Source organism: Saccopteryx leptura, chromosome 6 (genome assembly GCF_036850995.1).
Source record: "Saccopteryx leptura isolate mSacLep1 chromosome 6, mSacLep1_pri_phased_curated, whole genome shotgun sequence".
Classification (NCBI taxonomy): Eukaryota; Metazoa; Chordata; class Mammalia; order Chiroptera; family Emballonuridae; genus Saccopteryx; species Saccopteryx leptura.
Genome location: NC_089508.1, coordinates 63,304,341 through 63,317,658, shown reverse-complemented (window position 1 = coordinate 63,317,658; position 13,318 = coordinate 63,304,341). Strand labels below are relative to the sequence as shown.

At 36.7% G+C, this 13,318-nt stretch overlaps 1 protein-coding gene across 3 annotated transcripts in view; it reads right to left on the bottom strand.

Annotated features, from left to right (window-relative positions):
- The window catches only part of RFX7 (regulatory factor X7), a 139,784-nt gene that overhangs the window by 95,249 nt on the left and 31,217 nt on the right, over positions 1 to 13,318 (bottom strand). The window lies entirely within an intron of this gene.

The following is a 13,318-nucleotide window of genomic DNA, read 5'->3' as shown; positions in this document are numbered from 1 at the left end:
AGATGCTCATCTTCATTAGCTATTAGAGAAATGCAAATAAAAACTGCAATGAGATACCACCTCACACCTGTTAGATTAGGTATTATCAACAAGACAGGTAATGACATATGTTAGAGAGGCTGTGGAGAAAAAGGAACCCTCATACACTGTTGGTGGGAATGTAAAGTAGTACAACCAGTATGGAAGAAAGTATGGTAGTTTCTCAAAAAATTAAGAATAGAGCCTGACCAGGCGATGGTGCAGTGGATAGTGTGTCAGACTGGGATGCAGAGGACCCAGGTTCAAAATCCCGAGGTCACCAGCTTGAGCCCAAAGGTGGCTGGCTTGAGCCCAAAGTTTGCTGGCACGAGCAAGGGGTCACTCACTCTGCTGTAGCCCCCCCCCCCATCTAGGCACATATGAGAAAGCAATCAATGAACAACTAAGGTGCCACAACAAAGAACTGATGCTTCTCATCTCCCTTCCTGTCTGTCCCTATCTGTCTCTCTGTCCTTCTCTGTCACAACAACAACAAAAATTTAGAACTACCATATGACCCAGCAATCCCCCTACTGAATATATACCCCCAAAACTAAAAAACATTGATATGTAAAGACACATGCACTCCCATGTTCACTGCAGCATTATTCATAGCTGCCAAGAGACATGGAAACAACCAAAGTGTCCCTCGACAGAGGACTGGATAAAGAAGATGTGGTACAGATATACAATGGAATACTACTCAGCCATAAGAAATGATGACATAGTGGACATTTATGACATGGATGGGACTTGAAAACATTATACTAAGTGAAATAAGTAAATTAGAAAAACGTAAGAACTGCCTGACTTGTGGTGATGCAGTGGATAAAGCATCAACCTGGAAGCTGATGCGTGGGTTCGAAAGCCCGGGCTTGCCTGGTCAAGGCATATACCATTCAGCAGTTGATGCTTCCTGCTGTCCCCCACCAAAAAAATAAATAAAAATCTTGAAAAAGAAAAGAACTGTATGACTTCACACATATGTAGGGTATAAACTGAGACTCATGTACATAGATAAGAGTCCAGTAGTTACCAGGGGGGAGGGGAGTGGGGGGAGGAAACAGGAGAGGATGTAAAGAGGGACAAATACAAGGTGACAGAAAATGATTTGATTTGGGGTTATGGATATACAACATAATCAACTATTCAAATGTTACAGAAATGTTTACCTGAAACTTATGTACTCTTGTTGATCAATGTCTCCTGTTAAATTTAATTTTCTAAATAAAAAAAATAATAAAAATAAAAAAAAAATTGTGCCCTCACTTCATTATTTTGGAACTTCCTCCTCCAAAAAACATTAGGTATTGCGAGTAATGGAGCTAAATAAAGGTTTTGTCTAGTTCCCAAGTCATACACTCTTTGCTGGGCTCCTATGCCCTCTAGTAGTGCTACCTAAAACAGGCTGATTTACTTGGTGCACTGAACAGGTAACCATGCCCATAAAAAAATTAAACATGAGATGCACACAGAGATTCATCTATAAGGATAACTCTCTTCTTTGGGAGGTGAAATTTTAAGATCTTCTTTTCAAGCTTTAAAAAAGTTATTTATACTTTTCTGTCTTGTTTAAATTTTAATAATAAACATATAAAACTTTAAAAACCAAAAACAGAGAGCAGGATAGAATCATGTGGATAGCCCAATGGGAAAAACTACTCTGCTTCACTTACTGCATTGCTTCAGAAAAGTTATACAGCCATGCAGCCTAGTATCTTCTTTTGTATGTTATGAGAAAGCTGTGTCAGAGATTAGGCAGATCTTTAAAACAGAAAAAACAGAAAACAAAAACCAGCAACACAGGATAAAGTAAGTGACTTCATTCTCTTTGGACGTGCCATATGTGTCACCAATAGGGTTGCAACTATATATATACACACACACACACACACACACACACACACACACACATATATATTGATATATATTGTCTCTTTAAACTAAAAAGCACTAAATTAGCCTATGGTATTTATTACTAGATGCTTAACTGAGATTCTAAAGGAAGGAAACCAAAGTTAAAATGAAATTTCCTCTAAGATGTCAGACTCAGGCAATGATGCTTGATGTGCAGACTGGAAACTATATATATTAGTATCTCATGTAGACTGCTACAAGAATAATTCTTAAAATTGCAGTTAAAATGACCCTTACATATATAGCCTTCACTCTTGAGACAAGACTTACTTCTTTTTTTCTAGATTTTATTTGGACAGTATAGGGAAGGTTCACTTTCCCAATATCTGTTCCAAAAAATGAAGCCACTCAGTTTGATGTCCTATTGTTCTCTGTTTAATCCCAAGAATCACAGGAATTCTGTCATAATGTAAGGCAACAAACATGAAAACCAATTTCATAGTTAAAATTAAAATTCTCTCCCAAAGCACCAAAAGAACCAAAAGAGGAGAGCCTGATCTAAAAATGTTGTTCCAATCTATAAAGCAGAAAACTATCTAAGAATACCAAAGAATACTCAATGTTCAACTGATGCTTTAAAGCGTAAGATACTAAGACTGATATATTTTAAAGGCAGAATAGTTATCAATGGAAATAGGTAAAATAACTTATTAATGATATTGTTTAGAAGGCCTAGATTTTTCCTTTCTTTCTGTGCCTAAAGTATAATTCCACATAGGAAAGTCTGAAGTAATCTCTTCTTGGGATACTTCAAAGACACTTATAGAATAAAAAGATCATTTGATCCTAGGTCAAAAGTTTTCAAAACATAAACAAAACCAGATCTTCCCTGGGACAAGAAGCTTTATAAAAACCTAAAAAATGAGATTCAGCCTGACCTGTGGTGTCACAGTGGATAAAGCGTCGACCTGGAATGCTGAGGTTACCGGTTCAAAACCCTGGGCCTGCCCGGTCAAGGCATATATGGGAATTGATGCTTCCTGCCCCTCCCCCCCCTTCTTTCTCTCTCTCTCTCTCTCTTCTCTAAAACGAATAAATAAAATTTTTTAAAAAATAAATAAAAATATAAATAAATAAATAACACTGGATTTAAAAAGAAAAAATGAGATTCAGTCTCCAAGACCTGTCAGTTTACAGGAAAAGTGTCTATAATCTCACTTTTCTTCTTTTTTTTTTTTTTTTTTTTTTTTAAATAAATTTTTATTAATGGTAATGGGATGACATTAATAAATCAGGGTACATATATTCAAAGAAAACATGTCCAGGTTATCTTGTCATTAAACTATGTTGCATACCCCTCGCCCAAAGTCAGATTGTCCTTCGCCACCCTCCATCTAGTTCTCTGTGCCCCTCCCCCTCCCCCCAACCCTCCCCCTGTCCCCCCTCCCCCCACCCCTGGTAACCACCACACTCTTGTCCATGTCTCTTAGTCTCATTTTTATGTTCCACCAATGTATGGAATCATGTAGTTCTTGTTTTTTTCTGATTTACTTATTTCACTCCTTATAATGTTATCAAGATCCCACCATTTTGCTGTAAATGATCTGATGTCATCGTTTCTTATGGCTGAGTAGTATTCCATAGTGTATATGTGCCACATCTTCTTTATCCAGTCTTCTATTGAAGGGCTTTTTGGTTGTTTCCATGTCTTGGCCACTGTGAACAGTGCTGCAATGAACATGGGGCTACATGTGTCTTCACGTATCAATGTTTCTGAGGTTTTGGGGTATATACCCAGTAGAGGGATTGCTGGGTCATAAGGTAGTTCTATTTGCAGTTTTTTGAGGAACCACCATACTTTCCTCCATAATGGTTGTACTACTTTACAGTCCCACCAACAGTGAATGAGGGTTCCTTTTTCTCCACAGCCTCTCCAACATTTGCTATTACCCGTCTTGTTGATCATAGCTAATCTAACAGGGGTGAGGTGGTATCTCATTGTAGTTTTGATTTGCATTTCCCTAATAACTAATGAAGCTGAGCATTTTTTCATATATCTGTTGGCCATTTGTATCTCTTCCTGGGAGAAGTGTCTATTCATGTCTTCTTCCCATTTTTTTATTGGATTGTTTGTTTGTTTGTTGTTGAGTTTTATGAGTTCTTTGTAAATTTTGGAAATTAGGCCCTTATCTGAGCTGTTGTTTGAAAATATCATTTCCCATTTAGTTGGCTGTCTGTTTATTTTGATATCAGTTTCTCTTGCTGAGCAAAAACTTTTTATTCTGATGTAGTCCCATTCATTTATCTTTGCCTTCACTTCTCTTGCCATTGGAGTCAAGTTCATAAAATGTTCTTTAAAACCCAGGTCCATGAGTTTAGTACCTATGTCTTCTTCTATGTACTTTATTGTTTCAGGTCTTATAATCTCACTTTTCAACAGAAATATAATGTAAGCCACAGAAGTAAACTTAAATCATCTCATAGTCATGTTAAATAGTAAAAAATATATATATAAAATAGTAATATTTTATTATTACTACATTAAAAATATTACTACTTCACTACGTAATCAATATAACATTGCAGTATTTTCAATCCTTTGAAATCTAGTATGTATTTTATACTTAACAACACATCTCAGTATGATTTAGCCACAGCCACATGTAGTTAGTGGCTACTGTGTACTGACAATGTAGGTCTACAGCACAGTACTTCTCATGGGCTATACTTAAAAGAATCTCAGAAAGTTTGATGACTGATCAAACTTAGAGGTAAGCATGCAGAGACAAAATAGGTTATCAGTTATTCTTTAATTGTAAAACTCTTTAAAAAGTATATAAAATTGTCAGTCTCTTGGGTGAACTGTCTTCAATCATGATACACGCAGAGTAAGTCCTTCCTAGATTTTACTGACAGTAAAGGGATCAGTATCTCAGTATCTCCCCCCTCCACCCACAAAAAGTCACTAAGCTAATATTCTAGTGTCCTTCACTTAAAGACAAGAATCACAGGCAAAGATGATAATACATTTATATGTTGTATTCAGTTAGGGATTATATCATAACATAGGCAGAAGATAGTTGTTAAGTATAAAGGAGATTGAAAATGTTAGGATCCAGCCATCTGGAACATAAGACCATCTAGAACAGAGAGCTGCAAAGTTAGTATGTATACATTAGTGACTAGAGCTCATTTTGTGAGGACTGTTCCTCTCAATATAAATAGGTAACCCATGGAAAAAGTAGCCGATACTCAAGTAAATGTAAGAATTGCTGAGTTAAATAAAATGAAACATACTCTAGGTTCCCCATAATACAAAACTGTTTATAGACCTTAACATGCTATCATGCACTGTATCCATTTAGAGTGGGTTAGGAAGAGGGCTATAATATGCAGCATTTCTCAACCAATTAAATACAGAAACTTTATTTTCATGGCTGATCTTGAGGAATTAGTATCCCACGTTGGAAAATAGTGATCTAGAAACATAGGCAAGACAACTCCCATAAACCCTAGTGTAGAATCAATGCGAGAGTACTGGTAAGGGCTTTAAGAAAAGAGTATATTACTGGGCTAGCTCTAGTTTCTAACATTCTAACACAAACTCTAAAGACTAAATTATTAGGAACACTTCTTGGATTTGGTCAAATATAAAAGGTCTGTCTATAGAGCTATAATACTCACACTGTTCCAACATTCAAGTAATAATGCCTATGATATTAAAATTTAATTAAAATCCTATCAAAAACATCTTATTTTGGTCCTGTTTCTCTGACCAAAAAAAATATATTTTTATAAAATCAAATGGGAGTAGTTCAGGGGTCCCCAAACTTTTTACACAGGGGGCCAGTTCACTGTCCCTCAGACCGTTGGAGGACCGGACTATAAAAAAAACTATGAACAAATCCCTAAGCACACTGCACATATCTTATTTTAAAGTAAAAATACAAAATGGGAACAAATACAATATTTAAAATAAAGAACAAGTAAGTTTAAATCAACAAACTGACCAGTATTTCAATGGGAACTATGCTCCTCTCACTGACCACCAATGAAAGAAGTGCCCCTTCTGGAAGTGCGGTGGGGGCCGGATAAATGGCCTCAGGGGGCCGCAGTTTGGGGACCCCTGGAGTAGTTCATTTGATTCTAAAGCTGCTACAGTTGAAACTATGCAACTTTACCAACTTAGTGAACTTCACAGCATAAGGTTAAATAAGTAACCAAGCAACGAGAATAATTCATGTACATAGAAACATCTTAAAACAGCTATTGTCCACAAACAAAAGGGATAAAAAAAAACAAACCTCTAAAAGTATCAATTAAGACAAGAGTAGAAAGAATTATTTCCCCAAAGGAAGGAGATTTTTCTACGGCTTGTGGAGGGTATCATTGGTAAGTAGTCTGTGATCACATAAGTATTCTGTGATCTCTCCAAATACCTAATCTGCATTAAATGTCTCCTCCATATGATCAAAGGAGAGAACATACATGAAGGTAACAAAGTATCCAGGATAGATAGTTGTAATTGCCAGTAGCAGAAGACATTTCATTTTTGCCCATCTGGCAGATATGAAAGGGTTGTCTCTTGATTTGTCTTTCTGTGAGCACTAACAATGCAAGTGCTAGCATTGTTTGTTTGTGTTTTTTTTTCACCATGTTTCCTTTTTACTAAATGCTTGATTATTAAGCTTTTTGCCCAAATTTATTTGTTTGTTTCTCTCCCTTAGTAACCTGTAGAACTTGTTTATATATTTCAAATACTAACTTTCTTTCAGTTGTGTTGCAACTACTGTCTTAGTTTGTGACTTATCCTTTCACTTTATGTTGACACAAGATTAAGAAAACTTGAGAATTAAATAAAAATAACTCAGAAATGCTAAAGAATTCTACCAAATGCTTAAGAACTAACACCAATTCTACACAGTCTTTTCCAGAAAACAGAAGAGAAGGGAAAAGTTCCCTATTCATGTTATTAAGCTGATGTTATCATGGCACTGGCAGAGTGGTAGACACTTACATCAGTGAACAGAACAGAGCACCAAATATGCTCAACTGACTTTTGACAAAGGTGCAAAAGCATTTAATGGAGAAAAGGTAGATTTTCAACAAATGGTGCTGCAACTGGATGGCCATTAATTAAAAACCGAGATACCACCTTATAGTCATTAGGTCTACTATCAAAAAATAAAACGTGTTGATATGTATATGCAGAAACTAGAACCCTTAATAAATGCCATTAATACTGTAGTCATAATTGTTATTAGTCTTGGCATTTGGTATTGCAAGTTCTTTAACTTTGTCTTTCTTCTTTTAAGTGTACCTTGGCTATTCTAGGCCATTTTCTCTTCTACAAAATGCTTAAATCAGATTGTGTGGTATAATGAAAAACACTATTTTGATTAAAACTGCATTGTCTCTGTAGACCTTTTTGTTAATTTAAAAATCTTTATGGTAGTTTTTATTTCAATAAACAGGGTATGTTTTGTTCCATTTATTTAGGTTGAATATTTTAAATCTTTCAGTAAGGTCCTAAAATCTTCTAAAATAAAGGCCTGCAGATCTCTAGTTAATACTTATTTACAAAAGCTATTTTTATTTATTAGTGTATATTTTAAAATTACATTTTATAATTTTATATAAGATTATCATTGTACACACAAATGCAAATGACTTTTGCCAGATTACCTTAATTTTAATAATTTTTATGCATACTGAGTTTACCATACCTATTAACCTATAAGTTTGTTTCTTCCTTCTAATTATTCCTTTTTCTCATTTTATTTTTTTCCTTACTTCTGAATGGGTTAAGAACTTTATAAAATATGGATATAAATGATAAGAAGCATCCCCTTTTTCCTTGATTTCATTTCTGAGTCTTGATCATTTAACAAGATTTTGCAAAGAAACCAACTCTGATGTTGTCGATTGTATCATATCTTAATTTTCTATTCCATCATTTTCTTTTTAAGATTTAATTAATTGAATTTTAGAGATAGGTGAGAAGAAAGAGCACAGAGAGGGGGCAGAGTAGGAAGCATCTATTCATTGCTTCTTGTATGTGCCTTAATCAGGTAAGCCCAGGGTTTTGAACCAGCAACTTAAGCAATTCAGGTCAATGTTTTATCCACTGTGCCACCACAAGTCAGGCTAATTTTCTATTCTAACCTTTATTACTTCCTTCTATTTTCTGTGGGTTAATCCTATTGTTTACTTTTTACCTTAAACCTTTTTACCTGGAAGTTTAGCTTATTATTTTTCTATTTTCCCAGTACACGCCTATAAAGCCACAAATTTCTCTATTATGTACCAGTTAGCTACACATATAAATTCTAGCACAGGGTCTTTGCATTATCAGCCAATTCTCAATATTTCCTAATTTCCATCATAATTTTTTATTATAAAAATAGTTAAAACAACAAAAAAATCTACAGAACAGTATAATGAGCTATATATGCTTCACTGAGATTCAACCACAATTTGCCAAATTTATTTTCTCTTTCTATATACACACATATATATGATATATAATACATGCTATTTGCTGTAGCATTTAAAAGTAAGACAATCACTTAAAAAAAACAGCTGTGGTACATATATCCAACAATTAATATTATATGGTTTCATCATATTACAACAGTGCAATTCAACCTGCCTTCCTAATATCATCTGTGCTATTGTGTCATGTGTTTTACTTGTATGTGTTATAAATGTACAATAGATTTTTGTTTTAAGAAGGCAACATTTTACAGAATTTTTATAGAAAATAAGAAATAGTATTATTTACATATACCTATCGAAAGCCCAGTTCTGACCCTCTTCATTTCTTCATATACAGCAATTTCTGAGAGGCGTTTCCTTTATCCTGAAGGACTTCTTTATTTCTAGTGAGGTCTGATGGTGATAGATTCCTAGCTTTTGTTCATCAGAAAACATCCTATTTTGCCTACAATGCTGAAAAAATATTTTGATGGGTTTATAATTTCAGGTTATTTTCTTCAACACTCTTTAAAGAGTATATTCCATCGTCTTCATCTCTATTATTTTGATAAGAAGTTAGCATTCATTCCTACTACTGTTCCTCTATGTAAAATGTAATATGTCCCTCCCCCTTTTTGCTACTTTTAAGATATTCTCTTTGTTTTTTAGCAGTTTGACTTAAGATGGCTTCCTTTATTTTTTCAATTATTTTATCAGTCAAGAACTTTTTTTTTTGGCCTGCCCAGGCAGTGACACAGTGGGTAGAGTGTCAACCTGGGATACTGAGGACCCAGGTTCAAAATCCAAGGTTGCCAGCTCAAGCGCAGGATCATAGACATGACCCCATGGTCACTGGTGGCTTGAGCTCAAGGTCGCTGGCTTGAGCAAGGGGTCACTGGCTCAGCTGGAGCCCCCCCCCCCCGCTCCCCCCATCAAGGCGCATATGAAGAAGCAACTAATGAACAACTAGTGTGCCGCCACGAAGAATTGATGCTTCTCATCTCTCTTTCTTCTTGTCTGTCCCTGTCTGTCCCATTCTCTCTCACTAAAAAAAGCAAACAAAAAAACAAAAACCTTTTTTTTCCCAATTACAAGTGACATTTAATATTATATTAGTTTCAGTGTATAGCATAGTAGTTAGACACATATAACTTACAAAGTGATCGCCGTGATAACTCTATTAGCAACCTGGCACCATACATAGTAAATTCCGATATTATTATTCCCTATCCTGTACTTTACATCCCCATGACTATTTCTAACTGCTAATTTATACTTCCTAATCCCTTCACCTTTCTCACCCAGTCTCACAAACCCCATTCCATCTACTAACCATCAGTTTGTTCTCCATGAGTTTTTGTTTGTTCATTTTTTGTTTTTTAGATTCTACATATAAGTGAAATCATATATTTGTCTTGTTGTCTTATTTCACTTAGCAAAATACACTCTAAGTCCATCCATGTAGTTGCAGATACAAGATTTCATTTTTTTTAATAACTAAGTAAATTCCACTATATATATGTCATCTATTGAGAGGACACTTAGGTTGCTTCTATATCTTGACTATTGAAATAATGCTTCAATGACCATACATATACACATGTCGTTTTGAATTAGTGTTTTGGGTTTCTTCAGATAAATACCCACAGGTGGAAATGCTGCGTCCTTCTTTGTCTTGTTATAGCCTTTGTTTTAAAGTTTATTTTGTCTGGTATAAGTATTGTACCCTAGCTTTTTCTGTTTCCACTTTCATAAAATGTCTGTTTCCGTCCCTTTACTTTCAGTCTATGTGTCTTTTGATCTGGAGTCTCTTGAAGACAACATACCTAAGGATCTTGTTTTCTTATCCATTCAACAACCTTCTGTCTTTTAGAGAATTTAATCTATTTACATTTAAAATAATTGTTGATAGATATGCAGTTATTTTTATTTATACTTTTTATCCTCTTCTTCCTTCTCTGCTTCTTTCTGCTTCTCCTCCTCTTCTTCAAGTCTTTCTGACATTTTCTGTAATACTGGTTTTGTGGTAATGAACTCCGTTAGCTTTTTCTTGTCTCAGAAGTTCTTTATCCGTCCCTCAAGACATCAGCTGACAGTCTTATGGGAGTTCTCTTGTATGTACCTAACTGCTTTTCTCTTACAGCTTTTAAAATTCTCTGTCTTTAATGTCTGGCATTTTAATTGTGATGTGTCTTGGTGTGGGCCTCTTTGGGTTCATCTTGTTTGGAACTCAGTATCTCCTGGGTTTGTATGTCTATTTCCTTCTCCAGGTTAGGGAAGTTTTCAGTCATTATTTCTTCAATTAGGTTTTCAATTCCCCACTCTCCTTCTCCTTTATCTTGTACCCCTATGATGCAAATGTTGGTACATATGATACTGTAGTAGGAGCCCCTTAAACTATCCTCATTTAAAAAAATATCTTGCTGCTCTGTGTGTTTTCTGCTACCTTACCTTCAAAATCACTGATTTCACCCACTGCTTCATCTAATCTGTTGATTACTTCTAATGTATTCATTTCAATTACTATATTCTTAAATTTATGACTGGTTCTTTTTCTATCTCTTCTATCTCCATTTGTAGGTTTCCTATCTCTTTGTTGAAGTTCTCACTGAACTCACTTAACATTCTTATAACTATAACTCATATTATGAACTGCATCTAGTAGATTGTCTTCATTTTGCATAATTCTTTTTCTGCAATTTTGTTCTGTTCTTCCATTTGGAACATATTTCTTTTTCTCCACATTTTGGCTGCCTCCCTGTATTTGCTTCTGTTTATTAGGTAAAGCTGCTATGTCTCCTAGTTTTGGCAGAGTGACCTTATGCAATAGGTGTCCTATAGGGTAAAGTGGCACAGTCTCCCTGGTCACCTGAGCATGTCCCTTGTGTGACCTATTGTAGATGAGCCTTTATTGCTGTTGGCATGTCAATGGGAGGAAGTGACCCTCAGGCTAATTGGTTGTGAGAACTGTCCACAACCAGTAGAGGAGCTGTTGTACAAAGGCTGACCCTACAAGTAAGATAAAGCAAGGCTCTGGTGCCTGCTGTGTCTGCCCTTTGGGTGTATCATTTGTGGAAATGGTTGAGTGGTGCTCTGGTGAGGTCTGAAGCTGGCCATCAGTTGTGTTGGTCCTGGAGCCTCTTGGGCGAGGGGAATGGAGTGAAAGTCAAGGTCAGCTGCTGCCTGTGCCCTGCCTTGGTATGCCCTTCCGGGGGTCACTGGGTATTAGCTACAAAGGGATTTGTAGAGGTTTGCCACTAGTAATGGGCTTGGAGCTGCTTAGCACAAAGTATGAGACACACTGAGACCAAATGCTGCTTGTTTGGGGTTTGTGAACCTGTGTGAGAGATTTTAGGAAAGTCCACAGCCTGAGCCAAGACAGGCCGTTAAAATGCATAAGGCACTGGAACTGGCTTGTGTGAGCCAGAAAGTTGGGTGAAGCCAGGTCTCAAGGAATAGGGTAAATGATATTAGCCAGGTTCATGGGAGACTCAGATATGGCACTTGTCTGGGACTGTAGGAGAATGGCTTAGCAAAGGCCTCTGTCAGCACTTTTGTCTGGAAGAAAGCTGTCCCTCCAGTGCTTGCACTGAAGCTAGACAATTCAGTTCTTCCTGTATGTCCCTGGTGCCTTTCAAGATGCTGCCCCTATGCTGGAGCTCAGAGCAAGTGAGTCTGTCCTCAAGTTAAGTACAAGGCGGGCCTTTTAAAAGTAACACTTGGGACTCCAGCAGCCCTCCATCGCACTCAACCACAATCTCTATTGGTTTTCATACCTAGAAGTTATGGGAAGTGCCCTAGTCAGGTAGCTCAGTTGGTTACAGCATCATTCTGATATACCAAGGTTGTGGGTTCAGTTCCCAGACAGGGCACATACAAGAATCAACCAACAGATGCACAGATAAGTGTAACAACAAACGGATCTTTCTCTCTCTCTCTCCCCCCTCCACTCTAAAAAAACAGTCAACAACAACAACAAAAAGAGATGGAGAAGTAATGGGGACTTCTCTTCCCAGCACTGAAACCCTGGGCTTGGGGAGTCCAATATTTGGCTGGGTCCTCTTGCTCCTCAGGAGGGGCCTTTGCAGCCAAGATAACCCTCCTGATTTTCAACCACCTCACGTGGGTGTGGGACCAGCCTGTTTCATGTCTCCACATGGCTTCTTCTGTATATCCTTAGTTATAGGACTTCTCTTCAGCTAAACTTCAAGTAGTTTTCTATGATGGTTGTCCTGTATGTTATCTGTAATTCTGATGTGGTGATTGGAGGAAGCAAGCACAGCATTTACCAACTTCACCATTTTGACCAAGAGCCCACCTTTGTGTTTATTGTGATTTTTGAGTTTGCTGATCTGCACAGATCTGTGAGTGTTCATCAGATTTGAAAATTTTTCAACTACTGCAGGGGTCGAGAACATTTCTGGCTGAGAGAGCCATGAACGCCACATGTTTTAAAATGTAATTCCGTGAGAGCCATACAACGACCTGTGTACGTTATGCATTATCCAATAAAAATTTGGTGGTGTCCCGGAGGACAGCTGTGATTGGCTCCAGCCACCCGCAACCATGAACATGAGTGGGAGGAAATGAATGGATTATAATACATGAGAATGTTTTATATTTTTAACGTTATTATTTTTATTATTATTAAAGATTTGTCTACGAGCCAGATGCAGCCATCAAAAGAGTCTCATCTGGCTCGTGAGCCGTAGGTTCCTGACCCCTGAACTACTGCATCTTTAAATATTCTAGTCCAATATCTCTTCTCTCTCTGGGACTCCAATCACACTTATGTTCTACCACTCTAATACTGACCCATGGGTTACTGGGCCTTACTTGTTTTTTATTCTCCTCCTTTTTCTCTCTGTGGTTAAGTTCACTGAAGTTTTCTTCTGCAGTTTCTAATTTTCCATTAGACATATCCACTGAATTTTGCATTTCAGATAACAAATTTTTCTGTTCTAGA